General features: G+C 45.0%; 1 protein-coding gene across 7 annotated transcripts in view; it reads right to left on the bottom strand.

The window, feature by feature from the left end:
• Nucleotides 1-24,080, bottom strand: part of GRAMD1B (GRAM domain containing 1B) — a 205,319-nt gene that overhangs the window by 110,969 nt on the left and 70,270 nt on the right. Inside the window, exons 1-2 of one of the 7 annotated variants that reach the window (XM_060179862.1) lie at nt 16,138-16,198; nt 15,528-15,571 (exon numbers count right to left, since the gene is read on the bottom strand). The exons of the other annotated variants lie outside the window; for them this stretch is intronic. The gene's annotated coding sequence lies outside the window, so the exon portion shown is untranslated. Of the gene's footprint in view, nt 1-15,527; nt 15,572-16,137; nt 16,199-24,080 lie in introns of those variants that run through there. 7 annotated transcript variants of the gene reach the window in all.

Below are 24,080 nucleotides of genomic sequence, written 5' to 3' on the forward strand. Positions count from 1 at the left end.
AGTCACTTCACAGGTGATGAAGCACGTCTGCAGATGTCTATTTAAAAAAAAATCCCAATTTGAGTCCCTTCCACCTTCAGGGGAGGGAGGTAGCATCATGGGTGGTGAAGCAGGTCTGCAGGTGTCTATCTTTCTCTCCCCCTCTCTGTCTTCCCCTCCTCTCTAGATTTCCCTCTGACCTATCCAACAACAACAACAACAGAAACAAAATGGAAAAAATGGCCTCCAGGAGCAGTGGATTTGTAGTGCAGGCACTGACCCCCCGAGATAACCCATGAGGCAAAAATAAACAGATAAATAATTTTAGGGAGTCGGGCTGTAGCGCAGCGGGTTAAGCACAGGTGGCGCAAAGCACAAGGACCGGCATAAGGATCCTGGTTCGAACCCCGGCTCCCCACCTGCAGGGGCGTCGCTTCACAGGTGGTGAAGCAGGTCTGCAGGTGTCTATCTTTCTCTCCTCCTCTCTGTCTTCCCCTCCTCTCTCCATTTCTCTCTGTCCTATCCAACAACGACAACAATAATAATAACTACAACAATAAAACAACAAGGGCAACAAAAGGGAATAAATAAAATTAAAAAAATAATAATAATTTTAAAAAGAAATATCTTATTATGGATGTTAAAAATCCTTCCATTTTTACTCTTTACTTGTTTAAAAAATAGGTTCCCCTTCTTCACAGTCAGTAAGAATTTACTGAGGGCTGATCAAGCATCATTCTAATCATTCTGTCTATGTGTACTGTCTAGTAATCCTCACAGCCATCTCATGAAATAGTGAATTATGGACTGGGGAGATAGCATAATGGTTAGGCAAGAAGACTGTCATGCCTGAGGTATTAAAGGTCTCAGATTCAATCCCAGGCACCACCATAAGTCGGAACTGAGCAGTGTTCTGGTAAAACAACAACACTATATTGGGTTGTCCAAAAAGACATTATTTTTCTATGCAAAAATGTGTCATGACTATTCTGATAAACCAATAAACCATTATTTTTCAGCAGCAAAAATACTTATCTTCTATTCAAGGCTCTGAGAAGATTTAGTGATACAACTAAAAACTACTAAGTGTGGTGACTTCATTTGCCTTGTGTCAGCCAACAGGCCTCATGCATGAGATTTGAATACAGGCATGCCCAGCTCTAAGTCACATTCTCTTTAAACTAACTTCTTTTTTAAATTCTTTTTTTTTAATGTAATAATGATCAACAAGACCGTAGGATAAGAGGGGTACAATTTCACATTTAAACTGACTTATAGAAAAATCATCTCTACCAGATACACTTATTTATAAGGGCCAGGACACATGCTCCGAGATTAAAAAAAAAAAAAAAAAAAGCAGCTAATTATAACAGAGTTGCTGGCTTGTCAATGTGTAGGGTGAGGTCCGTGGGGAGAAGGGAAAGGAGAACCGAGTTTGCTGGGAGACCATCATGGGCCTTGAATTCCTCTTGGATTTTTTGTTTGTTTGTTTGTTCCTAACACAGGCCATTCCCCAGAGCTCTGGAGCGGAGCTCTACTGTGGGTTCCATAAAGAAAGTCTGGAAATCTGAATCTTGTGTGGCCTTAAGGTGAGAAGATGCTCTTCCCCTGAGGTAGATGAAACATTAGGCCAAGCAAAGATGAAGAGACAGTTGTCCTTTACCTTCTCAGAAGGAATGACTTGTTTTCTATGGCTAGAAAAGTCCCCTGGCCAGTAATTTATCAGTACTGACACAGTTTAGATTCCCTCACGGTAAGTACGCAGATTAATTAGTAATTATGCAGGTATACTGTTTTTCCTGCTTCTTCCTGGCTTTGCAATCTGGCTGCTTCTCAATATTCCTATATTCAGAAGGGCAGGAATTTTTAGAAAGATCCAAATTCTGAAGACTTTCATTTCTGGAAATATGGTAGACTAGATATTCTCATAAGCCTTCCTGCTAAAAACAACTGAAACTGTCAAAAAAATATAATGTTTGATGAGTTATCAGAAGTGTAAGGAATATTTAGAGGCCACAGATTTAGTGAGGGCAGAAACTAAAATTATTAAGGAAAACAGTGTGGGTATGCTTTCTAGAGAGGATATCTGCAGAGCCTGGCACAATGGACTTTGAATCTCAGGGTGCCAAAGACCACGGTGGACAGGAGAGAGCACCCAAACTCAACACCACAAGAAATGTAAGAGGAGACCTCCTTATAAAGTGGGCCCTGCTGGCTGCATACACTTCAAGAAGTAATTTGAAGGGGCTGGGCAGTGCTGTGTCCAGTTGTGTGTGCACGTTACCATGCATAAGGACCCAGGTTCAAGCCTCTACTCCCCATCTGAAAGGGGGGAGGGGCACTTCAAGAGCCGGGAAGAAGGTGTGCAGTTGTCTGTCTTTCTCTATCACCTCTCCCCTCTCTGTCCTGTCAAATAAATAGAAAAAGAAAAAAGAAAAAAATGGATGCCTGGAGCAGCCAAAATCATTGTGATTTTGCACCAAGTTCCATGGATAACCCTGGTGGCAAAAGAAGAAGGAGAAGGAGAAGGAGAAGAATAAGAAATTTGAAGAATACTTACAAAGTCCTCCAGAGAAAACTACCTGTGCCAAACCTTGGCAATGAATGAAAGAGGAAAACCAACCTCCATAACAAACAACAATCATGACCTCACACTCACAGGCTGCTATCTGTAGCGCTTAAATATCTGTGGAAAACAAGCCCAGAAAGAAGACTGATAATTCAACCATAGAAAAATTAAGATCAGATTAACTGATGAGAGAACATACACCAGCTTTTTCTGAGAGAAGATACTTACAATGTGTGTAATTAGAAAAAGAAACTGTTCACAGAAGCTCTTTGTTAAGAACCTATACATAGGTCTGAGGAGACAGCATAGTGGTTATGCAAAAACACTTCCATGCCTGAGACTCCAAGGTCCAATCCCCAGAACAACCATAAGCCAGAGCTGAGCAGCGTTCTGATCTTTTGCAGTGTATTTCTCTGTATCTTCTTCATTAAAATAAAACAAATATATTTTTTAAAATCTACAAAGCAGTAATAAAAGGCAACTAGAAAAATAGATGATTTGAATACATGCTTCAAAAGAGAATACCAGCAAACATATAAAATGTGCTCAGCCTCATTACTATTCAGGGAAAGAGAGATTGAAGCTCTAATGAGATGGATTTTATACCCATATTTTTTTTGTAAAAAATTTAAAAGTCTAACCACATGAAGTGCTGGAGAGGAGTTGGTGGCAGTGTACATGGGTCTAACTATCTAAGGAAACTTGTTATGTAGGAAAGCTGAAGAAATGCATGCCATGCCCTCCTGCTACCCAATGGTTCTACCCAATGGACTGAAGAAATGCATATTAGAAAACACAAGAAAAACTTTGTATGCGTCATAATATGATTTGTGAAAACAAGCACACACACAAACCATGGAAAACAAAAATATACCAACAACAGTAAGAGGAAATAATTGGTGCTTTCTTAAAAGAGGATCATGTGTAGCAAGAACATACAGAACATTTATCAGGTAATATCACATGTAACAAAAAAAGGATGAAACTCAGAAATAATACTGAACAGAGAAAGCAAATCAGTGAAGAACATACGCAGCATGGCCCCATATATCCAGATAGCTACAGAACAGAGGACAGGTATAGCCACAGAGTGAAAGGGTAAACTCAACATTTAGGAAGCATGATCTTCAGGACCGGGAAGTGGTACCCTGTCGTTTCTTCCTTCCATATACTTAACATATATTTAGTATCTTATAAACAATATTTCTATCTATTCAGTATTCCACAAAGAGAGTTTTAAAAATAGACAATGTAACCAGAAAGCACAGAGCTTTTAAAAAAGATTTATTTGTTAATAGGGGGAGGGGGGAGAGAGAGAAAATAACACATCTACAGAGCATTACTGTAGGACATGTGATGTGGGGGTTGAACTTGGGATCTCATGCTTTGGAGTCCAAGGCTTTATCTACTGCACAAGCTCCTGGCCTCACTTTTTTTTTTCTTTTGCCTCCAGAGTTATTGCTGGGGTTCAGTGCCTGCACTATGAATCCACTGCTCCTGGAGGCCATTTCCCCCCCCCTTTTTGCCCTTGTTTATTGTTGTTATTGTTATTATTGTTGTCATTATTGTTGGATAGGACAGAGAGAAATCGAGAGAGGAGGGGAAGACAGAGGAGGAAAGATAAGACTCCTGCAGACCTGCTTCACCACTTGTGAAGTGACCCCCTGCAGGTGAGGAACTGGGGGCTAGAACCAGGATCCTTGGCACCATGTGCGCTTAACCCGCTGCACGACTGCCCGGCCCCCTACATTTGGGTTTTTGTAAACAGACTTGAGGAGAGGGCAGGTCGCTGGTGAAGGAAGCATTGACTATGACAATGCTTTGTGTCCTATGCATTTTCAAGAACTTTAAGTTCAGAAAATCTGCCTTCCCAGGCTTCTGAATATTTAAGTTTGTTGTGTTTACAAGCTAGGATGGTCCTAAGACTGTGTGCCTCCAAGCCTCTCAATACAATATTTTTTCTTCCAAACTATAGTGGGTTTGGAATGAAGACTGGAAAACTATTCCTCTTTGAAATTAGCTGCTTTGACTTTCTCTTGACTTCCTACTGAGTCTGAAGTTTTTACCCAGGCTGCTACTATTCCTTTCCTAACCCAAGCAACTGGCATCTCTCACCTCATTATTCCTCAGTAGGGACTAGTAGGGTGAGAGGTCTTTTGCCCACAGCACTGCTGGTCATCCAGTAAGATGATACCTAAGATCTCTTGCTAAGGACACCCTTGATCCAGGAAAGAATTCAACCTCCTCCCCATGGTTCCTTCCACCAGCAGCTCCTGCTTCCTGGTGACCCTAGGAAGTCACTGGGAGCCTATCTGGAGCAGCAAAGAGATAGCCATGATCTGTAGGCTGTCTCTTCCTCTGTCAAGTTCATGGGCTCTGCCCTGCCCTGAGCAGCGAACTGCAGTGCCAGAGCTGAGCTGCTCAGGAGCTGTTTAAACTGGGGCAGAGCAGTACTGCAGTTACACACACGTTGGGGAATCAAAGCTTGGACTCAGGCAGGGAAGTCATCAGGCGGCTCAGAGTGTTATATTTAAGGAGCCTTTTGGAGGTCAGGAAACTAGAGAGAGAGGAGCAGAGGGGGAGGGCACAGCCTCCCAAACACTTCATCTCCACGCTGGTCTCCTCCTTCAGCCAGAACCCTCTTGTCAACTCCATGCTGCAGTCAGTAACAGCCTGTGTGAGGGAGGCAGATGGCCAGCCCGTGGCCGATCAGGTGCTTGCTGCCACTTCCCTGTCCCCCCTTTCTCCCTTGGCATTCCTCTCCCCACCCGCTGCCACTATTAGTCACTGGCTCTAGGGTGACAGTGTGGGCTGAAGGCACTGGCCTTGCCTTCTGGTCTGTTCATCTGTGTCAGCTCCCAGCTTGGAGTCTCTGAGTCCACTCCTCCCCTCCAATGTGGGGGCCTGTGCACACACCCTAGTCTTCTAGCCCCACACACAGAGTAGCAGAGGTTGAAGCTTGTAGGGAGAGCAAAAGACCTCTATTTCTCCCTTCTGTAATGCTATGTATGACTTAAGATATTAGAGTAAATCAAATAAATAAGTAAAACAAACAGACTTATTACCTACCCCCACTGTACACTAATTGAGAATGTTCCTTCAGGCAACCAATAGGATGGACAATATCAAAGCCAAGCTCCTGACTGAGGGAGGCAGGATGGAGGTGGCTGGGGCTTCTGCTGATGAGATCTGCCCACACTAGATTTTAAAGTGGCCTTTCATGTGTGGTGCTTTGTGATCCTCACAACCTGAAAGAAGAGGCAACTCCAAACCATATCACAAGGGGGCCCCAAGGCTCAGGGAGGACCAGTTCTATATTGACTACTAGTAGCTGCTCTTAGATATGGTGGCAGTTGGTGAAAAGAGGGAAAGGTGAAGGGCCCAGCCCTGCATCTGGGACCTCCTTCCTGGGCCCTGCTTCTGCTGAGCTCATAGCAGAACCCAGTTAGCCAGTCCTCTCCTGCTGAAGCAGAGCTGGACACAGCCATTCCTCAGAAAGACTTCCTGACTTGATGAGAGGGTTTCCTTGGCCTTGAATTGTCTGGTCAGGGAAATCCCAGAGGACACTTGCTCTGTGTAACCTACCTTCTCTGGCCCTCCTGAGTCACTCCTGGCTTCTTGTACACTGGCCTCTACATTCAGAGCTGGCTCGGTTGTTTCTCGTCATTTGTGTGTCCGCTCTTTCTGCTAGTAGCAGGGGAGAGGAAGAAGTGCCCCCACCAAGTAAAAGTCCCCCTGTCTAGAAAGACACATACCCCTCAGACACAGACCAAAAAAGAGCAGAGAGAATCACAGCACAGCAAGACTTCACTAATTCTTCCAAATGCAGAACAAAAGAAAACATCTTTCCTATGGAAGAAACAAGGAGGGTTTCTATTGTAGCTACTCCATCCCTTGCTCCTTCTGGCTTCTTCTCAGGAAGATGCTATAAGCCACATCCTCTCAGAGAAAGAGCACCCCTGCACCCACAGACAGCCACGTCTGTTCCTTTCTCAGCTAAGTGCCAAAGGAGCAGCACTGTGAACAAGCAGTTAAACAGAGGGCTCACTAATTTCTAAAGTGGAAGTTTCCTGGCCAAGGGCACGACAAGATTCTATTGTTGGCAGAGAAATTGCTTGCTTTTGGAAGCCTCTAAAATCACATTCTTAACTGACACAAGCCCAGAGGTGTGTGTTGTGGTCTCTCGAGGAAGGCTGGTATAAGATTAGAGTTCAGATCCAGTTAACAGCTATGTGACCTTGAGGGAGTTCCTTCATTTCTCTAAGCCTGGGCTCCTTCTACAAAAAGGTGACAATGACAATCTATAAGGTTGTCAATGACAGATCATGTGGCAACATATGGAGTAAGATTCCAGTAGACCTTAATCATAGTTCTAAAAATCCCAGAGTCTTTAGATTACAGCTACTTACTATGACAAGAAACAAAGGCCTTATTTTTGGGTTTCTTAATCTACTTTCTTCCTTCAGACAAAAAAAGTTTCTGATTTTTCCTGTCTTGTTGGGAATGTTTGTGTGATATTTTGTTTCTTCAACAGTAACTATCCTTAATGAATGAGTGCCTAATGTGAATGACCCAGGCAAATCATGATGCTAACTCAACAAGAAACCCAACATCCTCCTCAGCAGTTAGAAACTTAGGGCCGACTAAGATAATACACATATATATTACATAGATAATATATCTATGTAATACAGGTATTACATAGATATATTAAATCATCCTAACAAAGCCAGGATAATAAAAACAGTGAGTTCCACTAGAGATACAGAGAAACTCAAGACTGAGGGCTTTCATTCCTTAAATGAGCACATTAGTAACCATTATACGATTAGTAGTGAATGTTATCAGGTAACCTATACTAAGTCTGTCTGTGATAAAAATTTCTTAACTAGTCTAGTCTTAAGACAACTGAGTTAGCCAGGAAGAGAATCCAGTATGTGTCATCATGCTTTATGGAGACAAGAACTTCCTATGTGCGTGACAGGCGTCCAGAAATAGTGCCTTTGGAACATGTTGCTGCCATCACTGCCAATTAGTGCAGGTGTATTTGGAGGGAGCAGACTGAAGCTAGTGGGTTGGATTTTGAGTTTTCATTTCCTACCATCAGGCTTTTTCTTCATCTATATCTTAAGAGTGGGAAAAAACAAATCTCAAAGATGTTTCTGACTTCTATGTGCACTGTAAGCTCTGAACATACAACAGGCAGGGGAGACAAGTATAATCATGAACAGACCTCAGAGCTCAGGTGCCATCTGTCTTGCGATCGGTAAATGCTGTCACAAGTAAAATCACTCAGCAAATGCACCTGTGTCCTTCCACACAAGGCGGCATCTGCTCGCTCAGGGACACCCGAGTGCTATGCACTCTATGCTGAGGGTGTTACATGGACTCATGCGGAGTTCACAAGACCTGGAGGCCTGGGTGCGAGCCCTGATGCTGCATATGCCAGAATGGATTCTGGACTCTCAGTGTTGCCTTCTTGTAAACTAAATAAACCTTGCTGAAAAAAATTAAAAATCAATCAATGAAAACTTGAACCATAACTGACATAGCATTGTATTAATTGAGGTGGATAATATAATGACTTTATTCGAGTGTGATTTTCAGATTGATTACGGTGATGGATGTGCTGTTACTGTCTACCACCACTCACAGTTGTGACAAGACCTGCTTGAGACATGAATATTTAAAAAAATGAAAGGTAGTATGGCAAGTTTAAAAAAGCTAGATATCATAAATATTTCTTTTAATCAAATTGGTATTTAGCTCTGGCTTATAGTGGTTGGTGCTGGGGATTGAACCTGGGACATCTTGTGTCTCAGGCATGAGCCTCTATTGTTAAATCGCTGTTTTCTCTCCAGCTCAACAAAAAGCTGATATTTTGAATTTTTGGTAACATATCATAAAAAACAAAATGTGGTGACATTTTATGATTTAAGTTTATAATTTTATTTGAATGTATTCAATGAATTTATTTATATAAATGAATGACTCAGATTTATTTAAATTAAATTATTTTAACTTCTATAAATGTCTGCTATTTATGTTTTAATTTTGTCACTTCTTATAGGTAAAATAAAATCTGCCAGTTCTGCATCTACACAGTCTACACAGCTCACCTGTCAGACACCCTGTTGGGAAGGTTTTCTCACTTGTGAGATCTCACACTCCTCTGCGGCATAGTGGCTATGAACAGCTTCTCTAGGCAGCTCTCTTGTCTGGGTCACAGGCCTTCCTAAGCTGGTCTTTCTAAGGAGGGAGATATAGTAGCTGGAGCAGTGATTCAGTGTAGATCACAGACCTGGAGTCCTGGGTTTGAGCCCTGGCACTGCATATAACAGGAATTAAGGCCTCTTTCCTTAATTGTTGTTTCCTTGTGAAATAAATAAACCTCACTGAAAAAAAATTAAAAATCAATCAATGAGAGGCCGGGCAATAGCACAGTGGGTTAAGTGCACATGGCACAAAACACACAGACTGGCATAAGGATCACAGTTTGAGCCCTTGGTTCCCCACCTGCAGGGGGGTTGCTTCACAAGTGAAGCAGGTCTGCAGGTGTCTATATTTCTCTCCCCCTCTCTGTCTTCCCTCCTCTCTCTATTTCTCTCTGTCCTATCTAGCAACTACAGCAATAACAACAATAATAATAATCACAACAACGATAAACAACAAGGGCAACAAAAGGGAAAACTGAACCATAACTGGCATAATATTGTATTAATTGAGTTGGATAATACAATGACTTCATTTATGTGTAATTTTCGAAACCATCACAGGATGGATGTACTGTTGCACCTACCATGAACTCACAGTTGTGACACGACCTCCTTGTGAAAACAGCACCTTGGAGATAGGCCTGTGCTTCCCAGTTATAGATGAACAACTATTACTACTTCCCTACTCTCAGACATAAATTTCCAGTTGCTCCCAATGTCTTTACTTAGATGTCTCTTGGGCAACTGGAAGCCAGCATGCTGTTCTGCTTGTCACCTCCCACTTCTCCTCTTGTCCCTCATTAATAAACGCATCACCAGCCACCAGTCACCCCACCAGGATCCTCGAATCCACTGCAGACTGTCCCATCTTCGCCTCCATTTATCAGATACAAATCATGGCAACTCTTGCACCTTAAATATGACAAGAGCACATTTCCTGCTATCAGTTTTCACCTGCCTTCCAGTTCTCATCTTTATGTTTGCAGTCAGACCCTTTTCTATTTGTTCATTTGCCAATTATTTACTGAGCGCCTTTTATAGACCAAGTGATATGCTAGACACATGTCAAAACAGTGTCTAGGGAATAGCTCCTTGAGTAGAGCACAGAACTTGCAGGCTGAGCTCCTGTGTTTGATCCCCACATATAAAAGATCGGAACTCTGGCTTTTTTTTTTTTAATTTCTTTATTGGGAAATTAATGTTTTACATTCAACAGCAAATATAATAGTTTGTACATGCATAACATTTCCCAGTTTCCTATATAACAATACAACCCCCACTAGGTCCTCTGTCATCCTTCTTGGACCTGTATTCTCCCCACCCACCCACCCCAGAGTCTTTTACTTTGGTGCAATACGCCAATTCCAGTTCAGGTTCTACTTGTGTTTTCTCTTCTGATCTTGTTTTTCAACTTCTGCCTGAGAGTGAGATCATCCCATATTCATCCTTCTGTTTCTGACTTATTTCACTTAACATGAATCTTTCAAGGTCCATCGAAGATCGGCTGAAAATGGTGAAACACCAATTTTTATAGCTGAGTAGTATTCCACTATATATATATATATATATATATATATATATATATATATATATATATATATACACACACACACACACACACACACACACAAATACCACAACTTGCTCAGCCACTCATCTTTTGTTGGACACCTGGGTTGCTTCCAGGTTTTGGCTATTACAAATTGTGCTGCCAACAACATATGTGTACACAGATCTTTTTGGATGGATGTGTTGGGTTCCTTAGGATATATCCCCATGAGAGGAATTGCAGGGTCATAGGATAGGTCCATTTCTAGCCTTCTGAGAGTTCTCCAGACTGTTCTCCACAGAGGTTGGACTAATTTACATTCCCACCAATAGTGCAGGAGGGTTCCTTTGTCCCCACACCCTCTCCAGCATTTGCTGCTGTTACCTTTTCTGATGTATGACATTCTCACAGGAGTGAAGTGGTATCTCATTGTTGTCTCTATTTGCATTTCTCTGACAATCAAAGACTTGGAGCATTTTTTTTATTGTTGTAGTTATTATTGATATTGTTGTTGGATAGGACAGATAGAAATGGAGAGAGGGGGAAAGATAAGACACCTGCAGACCTGATTCACCACCTGTGAAATGACTCCCCTGCAGGTGGGGAGCCAGGGCTCGAACTGGGATCCTTTCGCTGGTCTTTGTGGTTTGTGCCAGTTGCACTTAACCCTCTGCGCTACCGCCGGACTCCCTACTTGGAGCATTTTTCATCTGTTTCTCGGCCTTTTGGATCTCTTCTGTGGCAAATATTCTGTCCATGTCCTCCCCCCATTTTTGGATGGAGTTATTTGTTGTCTTGTTGTTGAGACTTGCAAGTTCTTTATATATTCTGGTTATTAGCCTCTTGTCTGATGTATGGCATGTAAAGATCTTCTCCCATTCTGTGAGGGGTCTCTTGGTTTGGGTAGTAGTTTCTTTTGCTGTGCAGAAGATTTTTATTTTGATGTAGTCCCATAGGTTTATGCTTGTCTTAGTCTTCTTTGTAATTGGATTCATTTCATTGAAGATATCTTTAAAATTTATGCTGAAAAGAGTTTTGCCAAAATTTTCTCTAAGTATCTGATAGTTTGTGGTCTAACATCCAAGTCCTTGATCCACTTGGAATTTACTTTTGTATCTGGTGAAATACAGTGATTCAGTTTCATTCTTCTGCATGTTTCAACCCATTTTTTCCAATACCATTTGTTGAAGAGAGACTGCTTTCCCCATGTAATAGTCTGGGCCCCTTTGTCAAAGATTAGATGTCTATAGGTGTGGGGGTGGAACTCTGACTTCTCTATCACTCTTATAAAACAAATAAATAGCTTTAAAGGCTAAAATTACCCAGTCCTTAGCTTATTGTTCAGTGGGGGAAGACAGGCATACAAAGTGTCAAGATGATGCAAAAGTGAGGGAAATAGTCCTGGTTTTCTCCCTTATAAGCCAAAGTACTTTCTCACATCCTTCTACTAACAGCAGTGTTTCCATTAACTTAGTCCTCTACAAGACTTTCAGGGCAGGTGAATTCCCTTCTGTTTACTGTCCTAGCTGCTTCTTCTTTTTCTTAAAGCTTTTATTTATTTATTAATGAGAAAGCTAGGAAGAGGGGGGGCACCAGCCAGACATCATTCTGGTACTTGTGTTGCCAGGGACTGAACTTGGAACCTCATGCTTGAGAATCCTATACTTTATCCACTGTGCCACTTCCCCGACCACCAGTCCTAGCTTCTTCCTCCACCAGTTTTCTGCATGTCTGCTTATCTTGGCCATACCTTACTACTTGCTAGAATTGGACCCTGCCACCTCCATGCTGTCTCTTTCTTCAGCCCAGGGACTCTTCACTATGTGTCTGTAGTGAACCAGACATTTAATCCTCATTCAACCTTCACAGTGACCCATAGGGTGAGTAGTATCATTCTCAAGGGAAAATGAAGAAACAGGCTTGGAAAGGCTCGGCTAACTCAAGTCTGCAGAGCCAGAAGTGGTGTGTCAGCATTTGAGCTGAGGAGTCCAGCTCCTTGTCAGAGGGAGAACACCTCTCCTCTCCAGTCCACCTGATGGGTTCCACCCATGCCTCGGGTCTCAAGTCAAGTATTACTTCCTTTGGAAAGTCCTTATTGTCTGCCCAGGCAACATCAAACATTGCTCCTGCAAGTCCCTGGTGACTCTCATATCTATTACAGACCCAATTACCTGGTACCATCATAGCTTGTTTGTTCACCTGTCTCCCCTAAGAACCTGGAACACCTGCTCCCATGTGTGAACCATCTTGAAAAGCATGACAGAGCCCTGGAACGCAGTGCCACATCTTTTGAATGGATGGATTAATGGATGCCTACCAACCTCTTTTCTCAGAGTTGAACTAGGAAGTCTTGGTATACAACTTGCCACATAGATATCTTAACACAGTTCTGCTCGAACAGCAGATGGTCCCATCAGACATAAAGTCTGAAAATGCAAACTTAAACATGAGTGAGAAGAAAGGAAAGAGAGAGTACGCAGCACTAAGACAGTGCAATGGCAGAGTGTCCCAGAGATGAAGTCCCACCTCCCACAGCCAGGGGAGGAACACAGTCTAGATCTGCAGTGCTGTCATCAAGACTGACCACAGGGCCAGAGAGAAAGCTCATCAGGTGGGGCCAGTGCTTTGCCAAGTGTGTAACCCAGCTTTGAGCCCCAGCACATCAGAACACCATTTCTCATTAGTCGGTCTCTCTGTTTCTCTGTCTGAATAAAAAGGTCATCCTGGGAGTGATAAAATAACATATCCACATGGTCCCAGATGCAGGGAAAAAAAAATAAACCTATGAAGATGACCAGAATGTACCTTGTTCTTGGATAACTTAACCCAGTACATTGGGAACTTGAGAAAATCATGGGAACAGCACCTCAAAAATTAAAGGAGAGGTCCTCTCTCTTGAGGAACTACATCCTCTAGAGCATGTATTTTCCTCTATTTCTGACCCTTACTTTGTCTCAATAAAAGCTTGTAAAAAAATTAAAGGAGAAAGACTAAGGAAAGACGGCTGCATTTACATGTATTTACACATTTTAAAAAGTGACATTCAAATCCTATGTAAATGACTTAGAATGAGTCACAGGGATGCTCTGCTACATTCCCAAAGGCTGCACGCCTGCATGACATATAGGTTTTTGTACCTGGGCTGCAGAATGCAAAGCAGGCTCTGCATGGAAGCACTGTGATTATTTAAAGGTTCTTGAACTTGTCTGAGTAATAAGTTTTCTGCAGATCTGATGACAGTCACTGGTACTTGTCCCAGAAAAATGCAAAGATGTAAAATTCCAGCCACAAGTGATGGAGATACAGTGACCCAGGACCCTTCAGGGCTCAAGGACCCAGATGGAAATACCTGAACTACTCCCCACCCGAGACCCACTCTCTGTGGTGGTGAGCAAGCACCAGCCTCAGGAAGGATGGATAGGGCGAAGGGCTCAGCCTCACCCGATTAGGTCCTCTGCAGTAGAGAAGCAAAGATGCTGTGGGGCAAGGAAACAGGAAGCCCTTTCTACCTCCATGTGAATGTGCAAACATTAACACCCAGGCACACACACTAACTGCAGAATCACCCTGCCCCACCCTCCCCTGCCACCTCTTCCCAGAGCTCTCCTCATCTCCACCCCTTGAAAGCCAGCTGGCCCATAGCAAACCACTTAGAGCCCTGAGGCAGCTGACCAGCAGGTCTGCGAGAGGGCGGTCCTGGGAGAGATACCACACAGTACAGACTGCAGACAGCAGCACTGCAGCCAGACTGCACAAGCTGGAAGCAAACTGCACCAAAAGCAGCTTCAGATACTGCTCCCACCACCGCTGGTGCACCATCCATGCTCCACCATCTGTGCTCCAATGAGGTGTTCACATGTCCATGAAGGGAGAAGACAAGAGAAGGAGGCTAGAGGTCCAAGAAAACCTGTTTTCATTTCTTCTTACCTACCCCCTACCGTTTCTACCAAGAAAATGAATTATCTGATAGGCCTAAGCTGGTTAAAATAGCAAAGGTGTGGAATTTTCACCACTGTGCAGAATGGGAGGTGATAGGCCAGAGAGGTTAAGTAACTTGGGTCTGACTGCAGAGCATGTGGGAATGGAAGGAAGGAAGGAAGGAAGGAAGGAAGGAAGGAAGGAAGGAAGGGGCTGAGAACTTGATTCTGTGAGTCACAGAGACCCACCCTCATTGCTATGACACATTACTGCTGATGGCACTTGGGTGTCTTAGGCCTCCTACCTCATTCTATTTTACACACACACACACACACACACACACACACACACACACACACACAGGTCTAAGCTTCCCCAGAAGTCTGAGCTTCCTCTACTCTTCCACCTCTGAGATGCAAGCAGACTCTGCCACCCAACTGAAAAAGGTCCCAGAGCCACGGGATGAGGCCTATTCTGGAAGGAGGGCAGGTTTTTCCCCTGCCCTGGAGCCAGATATCCTTGGTTCTCCCACCAGTTCCCAATAGTGCAAGTTCCCTGTTAAGGAAAAATGTACATAAAGACAAATTTCAAATTGCCAGCAGGATTCAGGAAGGTTGGAACCCATCTCAAGAACGCCCTCTGGTGGACCAACAGGGTGCTCGTGACAGGATTTCCAGGCTCCACCATTTCTCAGAGGTGCCCAGACCCACAAGTCCACTGGGGCATGAGATGAGTCGAGGGAGGAGACAGCAGCAGCATCTGCCGCTCAGAAACGCAGTCCTGGCCAATGCCAAGGCCACCGCCGGCTGCAGGGTGAGAGTCAGGCTCTGCTCTGCATTGTCCAGCCCGCACCAGCCCCACCCATTCCTTATACAACAGGCACACGGAGAAAAGAAATAAACAGCAGGTGAAAAGAGGGTGCAGGGGGCATGAATGGACTAAGAAAGCACTGCAGAAGAAGAGGAGGGGGTGACTTAAGAGACAGGATAAAGAAAGATGAAGACCAAGGTCATACTAAAGAGAGGCAGATCCAGTGGTCAGCGCAGAGCTCTAGGTCAGTTCCCTCTGCCTGCCCCCCTCTGGGCACGCTGGGTAGTGTGTGCCCTGCCACCTGGCCTTCTGTCCCTCTCCTGGGGGGTCTTGTGCTTATGCATTTTTCCTCCACTCTGACACAGCCCCTGGATACTTGGCAGTGGGGGTGCTGAGGGAGAAGAAGGGAGAGAAAAGTGAACCAAAGGCAGAACTCGCCAAGCGAAGCCACTTACGCACAGTTCGGCCGGCAGCATTTCCATCCTACCTTTGCTGTGGCCATGTCGGCCGGCTCCATCATCTCTGCGTGGCCTAGGAGCACGGCACCGTCCAGAGAGAAAAGGCAGAGTCACAAGGCAGAGCCACCCCAGAGAACTGCCACCCCCTGGAAGACCGGGGGGAAATGGGAAGCCTGTTCCTAAAATCTGACCCTTGAGGTCAACTGAGGTGATGGGAGAGCAGGGGTGTGCAGGACCCCAGCAAGTTGGGGCGGCCGCCTGTGTTCCCATGGATGCCTACATCAAACTGAGTTTGGGTGGAAGGGTCCCCCTTGCTTGATACTTCTTCCCAGAGACTCCAGTGTGGGTCTCATCAGGGCGCCCCCTGCTGGGGGAGAGCTCCTAGAGAGGGAGGCCCTGCCCACCCATCACCCCGCCAACCGGCACCCACAGGTCAGGAAGAGGGGAATGTGTGGGAGGCAGCCAGCTGGCCAGTGCTGAGCAAGTGCTGGGGGGGCAAGGGGGTAGCAGCTAGGGGGTGACGGGGGCAGGCATGAGAACCGCAAGAAGGAGCAGCTCCTCTGATAGAAGCCGGAGGTGCTGTGCAAGGAGCAAGGTCAAGAATGCAGAGGGAGAGGAATTCACCGTGAAGCCACTCACCTTGCAATAACATTCAGACTGACAGAGGCCTACCCAGGAGCCCGGAGCAGGCAGGCGGCTCGCACCCCCACGCTCCCCGAGACTCCCAGCCTCTGTCTAAAAGTACATGAGAGCAGCCCGCAGCCCGACTGGATCAGCAGAGGCCCCTGGCTCTGCCGAGCAGCCTGATTGGAGGAGCTGAATGACTTCATCCGGCCCCATTCATCACTCTAGGTTTCCAGCCCAGCGGGAACAGGCTCTGCTGGCAAGGACAGTGGACTCCTCTCTGGCCCGTATCACCCCCCGCAACCTGGGGGAGGTTGAGTGCACCCAGGGCCCTCCAGGGGTGAGGGGGCGGCTGCTCCCATTTCCGGATGGAAGATGCAAAGCCTCTCCTTAGAACACAGTTCCGCCTTCTACCAAGTGTACTTGCTGATGCGGCTCAATACAAAGAGCGTCATTCCTCCTGCAAGCCAGCAAAGAAACACGCTGTGTGCTCCAGCGAAGCACGGGACTTTCTGCCAGAAGCTCAAATCAAATACACTGAGGTCAGCTGACTGGAAAGGACAGTTTAGGGAGGAACAGCTCAGGGTCTTCAGCAGCCAAGCAGCACGCCCCCCCCCACACACACACCCCCAAAGTCTTCTCTCAGGCAGTTCAGGCTCCATCAGCCTTTCCAAGTGCCTTCCTGGGTCTTCAGTCAAGTGCAGGGATCCCTCCTGGCCAGAGCTTCTAGACACACAGAGCACTACAGGTGGAGAGGAACACAGAACTTCTGCTCCATGAGGAAGCTAAGGCTCAGGGAAAAGCAAAAAGGTCCAGGAAAGGTCTCCTCAAACTTGTTTCCCAGTTTCATAAAGACATTTCCCTTAGAAATTGGTGACATCCAAGAAGAAATGATGGGCGCTCCTTTCCCCCTTCACTTCTCATCCTGATCACTTCCCCCAACCCAGCTCCTAGAGAATGTGCAGCCAAGCAAGGGTGAGAAAGATTAGAGTATAGGAGAAACAGGGCTGGTGGTGGCATAGGTTCAAGGCCCCAGTCCCCACAGGCAGGGTGGGGAAGCTTCATGAGTGGTGAAGCAGTTCTGAAGTTATCTCTATTTCTGCCCTGCCCCTCTCAGTTTCTCTCTGTCCTATCAAGTAAAAAGAAAAGAAAAATTACCATCAGTATTAGTAGAATTATCATGCAGGTACTGAGCCCCAGTGATAAGACTGGTTGCAAAAATAAATAAATACAAACAAAAAGAATACGAGAAACACAAGAGACTGAAGAGCACATTTCAGGTATCACCCCAAGTCATTACTAACCCTTACATATTTTAGGAGTCTTAGGGCAGTGACCAATACTTTCAAGTTATAGCAACACAGTACACTGTAACCTGAAGTTGTCCATATTTTTAGATGCTTTTATCATCAGCAGAACTTTATTTTTTCTTTTAATTAATTTTTCCTTTTGTTGCCCTTTTTATTGTTGTTGTAGTTATTATTGTTGTTATTGATGCCATTATTGTTAGATAGGACAGAGAGAAATGAGAGAGAAGGGGAAGACAGAGAGGGGGAGAAAAAGATAAGACACCAACAGACCTGCTTCACTACCTGTGAAGCGACTCTCCTACAGGTGGGGAGCTGGGGACTAGAACTCATCAGTAGAACTTTCTACAGTGCTTTTAGAATTGTCTCCATTTTATCTAATTTGAGTGCTGAATGCAGATTTTGAACCGGCCCATGGTGATGAAAAAAAAATCACCTTGTGGCACAAATACCACTGTGGAATTGACTAGAAAGACAGGCACATCTAACTTTCCTCTTTGAAACCCAGAGGGGCTTATTTTGGTGCCATGAGCTTAAATCCTAGTGCAACATCAATAAAGAAGGCGAGAGACTTTTTAGGAGAGAGTAATGATACTGTGACTGCAGCTGCCACCCACCCGCACAAGTTGTCCCCCCCCACCCCTAACCCCCCCCCCCAGTCCTGTCCTGCTTCCAGGAGGCCAAACTTCACACCCAACAGCACCCACAGATGCACCCACACAGACTTAGGAAGGAGTTTTCCCAAATGCGACAATACTAGCAACTTGCACAGCACCAGCTGGCGGGCAGGCTTCAGTTAGGAGCGCCCTGGCACAGGACTCCACAGTGACTCCGCATTTCACACCAAGGACCTCACTGGGTCCTCACAACAGCCCTTGGAGCTAAGTACTGCCGTACCCATTTCCAAGACCATTAAAATGAGACTCGATATTTCAAGTGACAGGGTACACAAACAGCACTGTGGGACTAGGATTCAAACTCCAATTCACTAATTCTAAAATCTCTGGTCAGTAAAAAGCAGACAACCTTGCACGTCACTCCTCACAACTCCTGCTCCTCATTGTCACAGATTCATAGAATATACTTCCATAGAATATACTTCACTTTCTTTTCCCCTTTAGGATTCCTCCTGGTTTTTAAGATGATGTGCTATAAGAAACTGTGCCTTGGTGTATTGCACCAAAGTAAAGGATTCTGGCGCGGGTTTAGGGGTGGGGTGGGAAGAGGTTGTTTGGGAGAAGACAGAGAGGGGGAGAGAAAAATAGACACCTGCAGACCTGCTTCACCGCCTGTGAAGCGACTTCCCTGCAGGTGGGGAGCCGGGGGCTTGAACCTGGATCCTTATGCCAGTCCTTGCGCTTAGCACCATGTGCGCTTATCCTGCTGCGCTAGCGCCCGACTCCCAACTATATTTTACTGTCAAATGTAAACCACTTAGTTCCCCCAATAAAGAAAAAAAATAGTGCTAGTGAAGAAGTTCAGCCTTCCCCAGTTGGGGCACAAAATTGCATACCTGAAGACCCAGAGGCCACATGGGTTCAATCCCCGGCACCACCTTATACCAGAACTGAACAGTGCTCTGGTTGGTGGGTAGGAGTGTTTGTTTGTCTGTTTCCTGCCCCCCCCTTATTCTCTTTGTCATTCTCTCTTATCCAGTTAAGTGCAAACACTACCATGCACAGGACCCAGATTCAATCTCCCAGTCCATGGTTATAGCTGGGAACATTCTAGGCTTCACTCATTTCAGGACCAGTCTTCCTTGAGTGGCAGGGCAGGCCAGGCCAAGTTTTCAGATAGAGAGAGCTGTGAGCTCAGACTGACTGGGACTCAGTGACACAGGCTCCTGTGCTAAATGTAAATATATATGAGCCCTGGGTTAGACTGTGGTAAACAGTTAATTGTATTTATAAATTCTCTTCAAGTTTAGGGGATATTCTCTGCCCTGACCCAGCTTTCAAGTTCTATTCTCAACTCTGATCACATCTTCCCAGACTATATATATACATATATATATATATATATATATATATATGTATATATATATATAATTTATTTATTCTCTTTTGTTCATCTTATTGTATTATTGTTGTCGTCATTGTTGGATAGGCCAGAGAGAAGGGGAAGAGGAATGGAAGACAGAGAGGGCAAGAGAAAGATAGACACCTGCAGACCTGCTTCACCGCTTGTGAAGTGATTCCCCTGCAGGTGGGGAGCCAGGGGCTTGAACCGGAATCCTTACGAAGGTCCTTGCACTTTGCACCACCTGCACTTAACCCACTGCGCTACCACCCGACTCCCCCACCAGACAATATTTTTGGTCTAGCTTCATGTTAACTGTAGAGCTCAAGCAAAATTACTAAAGTCATGACCCCCTAGGAACATAGCTAAAATAGACTTCCTAGCTTCTTACCACCTTAAAGTCCCTGTTCTAGTCTCATCTGCTCTATTCTTACTTTTTGATTCCTGTTTACTAAACATTTTATCCTGCTTTATATCTTACTGCCTTTCAGTCACCAAGCTGCAGCTGCCACTATGATTCCATCCTGACTTCCTGGGCAGACAACCTAACCTGTGGGCCCGGGGCCTCACCTCTCCAGAATCCTACTCAGCTAGGGAAAGACAGAAACAGAATGGGGGTATGGATCAATCTGCCAATGCCCATGTATAGCAGAGAAGCAATTACAAAAGGCAGAACTCCCAACTTCTGTACCCTATAATTATTTTTGGTCCATATTCCCAGAGGGGCTGAAATGTTATGGGAAGATAGCCAGAGGGCTATGAACTCCAAGTCCACCAGGACCTGGAAAAGGAAATGGAAAAAAAGGAAGGACATTCAGTAGTAACAGGTGTAGGTGTGTCTTAGAATGGAAGAAAAGACAGGACCATAGCGAAATGAGCAGATAAATATATAAATATAGACAGTTATAAAAGTAATAGTCAACTCATGTCTGCAGCCTTGGGAGAATTACTCCAGTTTCCAATGGAGGGAATGGGGACACAGAACTCTAGTGGTGGGAACAGGGTGAAATTATACTCACTATCTCATAATTTTGTAAATCAATATTAAATCACTAGTCACAAATTTAAAAAATGGAAAAAAAAAAGAAAGAAAACTTGGCCTAGAGTAGTGAAGACCCAATGATGAAATAAAAGGGGGGGGGGTGGTGCACCTGGTTGAGCACACATCTTTCATGCACAAGGACCCGAGGTTCAAGCCCCTAGTCTGCACCTGAAGAAGGAAAGCTTCACTAGTGGTAAAGTAGGTCTACAGGTATCTCTCTGTCTCTCTTCCTCTCAATATCTGACTAACTCTATTAGATGAATAAAGATAAAAAAAAATTAGGGGAAGCCCCCAGCTCCCCACCTGCAGGGGAGTCGCTTCACAGGTGGTGAAGCAGGTCTGCAGGTGTCTTTCTCTCCCTCTCTCTGTCTTCCCCTCCTCTCTCCATTTCTCTCTGTCCTATTTAACAATGACGACATCAATAACAACAACAATGACAACAACAACAAGGGTAACAAAAGGGAAAAAATAGGGACCAATTGGTGGCACACCGGGTTAAATGCACATAGTATGAAGTGCAAGGACCCAGGTTCAAGCCCCCGGCTCCACCCCCCAGTCCCCCCCCCCCATAGGGGAGTTGCTTCACAAAAGGTGAAGCAGGTCTGCAGGTGTCTCTCTTTCTCCTTTCTCTCTCTCCCTCCTCTCTCAATTTCTCTCTGTCCCGTTCAATAAAATGGAAAAGATAGCTGCCAGGAGCAGTGGATTCATAGTGCTGGCACCGAGCCCCAGTGATAACCCTGAAGGCAAAAAAAAGAAAAAAAATTTTTAATCAGATTTAGCTTCTTTCACGTTGTCTAGGCAAACAAGCAGTCTAACACCTTGACCCAACATGTCAACTACCAACACTAATATGAAGGAGTGAGAGGGACCTGTGCTCTGGTCCCTGGAGGCACACAGCATCCTTTTCTAAACACCACAAACAGAACAGGCTACTTCTCCCTTTCCTGTCCCCTTTGACTCTGCTTGTCAAGGGGTTAAGGGTACCAAGCACCACAAAACTATATTTTTTTAAAAGAGGCAAATACAAACAAGGAAACACCCCTAGGCTAATAGATTGCTTTATCTTAATTCACTGCATGGATTCTGAGAGTTGGAAACTACAGTCAGAGACACAGTGAACTTGCAAGGCTCAGAAGCTCTGCAGGTACAAGGAGAGGGGATTCCATCACACCCCCCAAAAGGGTCAGGTCTGAGGGTTGTGCCTGTTCCATGGGTGCCATCTCTGCTCCGAATCCTCTTTCTCTCTGGCTAACAGCATGACCTGTGGGGTTCTCTTTTCCATGGACGGCTATCCAACAGACATATGGAGAACAAGCTTGGCATGCATAAGAGGGACATTCTATTTCATCCAAATCCTGCAGCAATCAGACACATGTAATGGACTTCACCCAGTCTCCCAGATGACCGAGCTCATTTACTGGCTTGGTCCTTAGGGGCAGCAAGCTGTTACCCAGCCCCATGCAGTGAGCACCACAGACCAGTCCTAGAACTACAATCAGCCTGGAGCATTGGAGCATCTGTGTTTGTCCTGCTGGTCATTCTCATGTTTTGAATTCATAGCAGGAGGAAGAGTGCTATTAGCTACAGAACAGACACCCAGGAAAAGGGGGCAGGGCAGGAAGCTGAGGATAGATGAGAAGAGGAGTACATAAGCATCCAATGACATGTCAGGGAGAAAGAAAAAGAATGACACAAAGGGGAAAAGGAGAGAAAATGACTCTGAGCATCTAATCAATAAACTGCTGAATCTACACCCCTGCTACTTACCAGGAAGGACTTACTCTGAATAACTCTTTCCAAGATAAATAATCCCTCTATTCTGTGCATTGGTTTTGGTGGGGTTTTTTGTTTGTTTGTTTGTTTGTTTGTTTGTTTTTACCAGAGCACTGCTCAGCTCTGGTTTATGGTGGTGCAGAGAACTGAACCCAGGACTTTGGAGCCTCAGGAAAGAGTCTCTCTTTTGCATAACCATTATGCTATCTGCCCCCACCTATTCATTGGTTTTGAATTAGAGACCAGAAGCTTCCTCTTCTGCAACTTCATCTTAATCTGATTTGCCCAATATTTAGTAAAAATATGAGAGCACATTCTCTTTATAATCAGAGAGAGAGAACACGCACATACTTTATAATATCATCATTATATCACTCTCCCTCCAGGGCAATTATCTGCACTAATTATTTTACCCTAGGTCTCATATTCCAACTTTTTAATTACTATGCTTATGTGCCAAGTTAAGGATGGGGGGGGAATCCAGATCTTCAAAGGAGGCAAGCCTGGCAAGAATGTTTGGAGTGGGTTAGGGGGAGGGATGGCCTGCAAGCCTCCCGGACAGCTCAGAGGTTGGACACTGCACGTGCTTCTTTAGGAAGGGCCTCCTCTAAGGCAGCTGCCTCATGATAGGAGGGCCTGCAGTGAAACTAAGTGAGCTGCTTCAGACCCTGTCAGATCAACTTCCCACTGCTGCACTATGGGAAATGTAGTTCTCTGAGCCAAGGTGCATTGCTCATACAAGATGCAACTTGACCATTCTGAGACTACTAATGGGGATCAGCTGTCTTTGCCCCAAAGGAGAAATTTCTCTCCCCACTAGTGATTGGGTGCTGACTTTAAACTAAAAATGTGCCATTGAAATAGGATGAGAGTTACAGAACTATAGGAGGCTAAAAATACAGACCATGCAAAGCCAAACAAATTGTTGAACAATCATGGACCTAAAGACTGTAATAGTGCAGATGAAGTGTTGGGGGGTATTCCCTGCATGCTCTTGTGTACTTCTGCTTTCAGGTATATATTTTTCCCCTAGTTTATGGGCACGGGTGAACCTATGCTCTATCTCAGGGGACCTGGACTATATCTAGGTTTGGGGATTTTATTGGGGAGTGGAACACCTGGAATGGAATTAGAGAATACTATGAAAGGAAAGGTCTGACCCGAGTGATGAAGCTGAAGGGTTGTCATTCCACACCTGAAGTCTCTGGTCACAGTCTGAAGTGAAGCATGCTGGAGTGGCACTCGTTGCGTTGATTAGGTTGCGATCCACGGATGCAATATTATTTGATTTGAATTGGGAGCAGCATGCAGAAAAGTGGGCCCCACCCTAAGGTTCCAGGACTGGGGGAAATTTGTTTGGCTTTGTATGTTAACTCTCTTTTCAGCCACCAGGTTCCGGATGCCAGCGAGATGCTGACCAGACTTCCCTGGACAGACGACTGCATCAATGTGTACTGGAGCTCCACTTCCTCAGAGCCCCACCCTACTAGGGAAAGAGAAAGACAGACTGGGAGTATGGATCGAACAATCAACACCCATGTTCAGCGGGGAAGCAATTACAGAAGCCAGACCTTCCACCTTCTGCAACCCACAATGACCCTGGATCCATACTCCCAGAGAGATAGAGAATGGGAAGGCTATCAGGGGAGGGGGTGGGATATGGAGATCGGGTTATGGGAATTGTGCGGAATTGTACCCCTCTTATTCTGTGGCTTTGTTAATGTCTCCTTTCTTAAATAAAATAAAATAAAAATACGGACCATGAAAGGTCATTGGATGTCTTTGATCCCTGCACACAGAACTGCCAGCTTCTCTGG

This window comes from Erinaceus europaeus, chromosome 20, assembly GCF_950295315.1.
Source record: "Erinaceus europaeus chromosome 20, mEriEur2.1, whole genome shotgun sequence".
NCBI lineage: Eukaryota > Metazoa > Chordata > Mammalia > Eulipotyphla > Erinaceidae > Erinaceus > Erinaceus europaeus.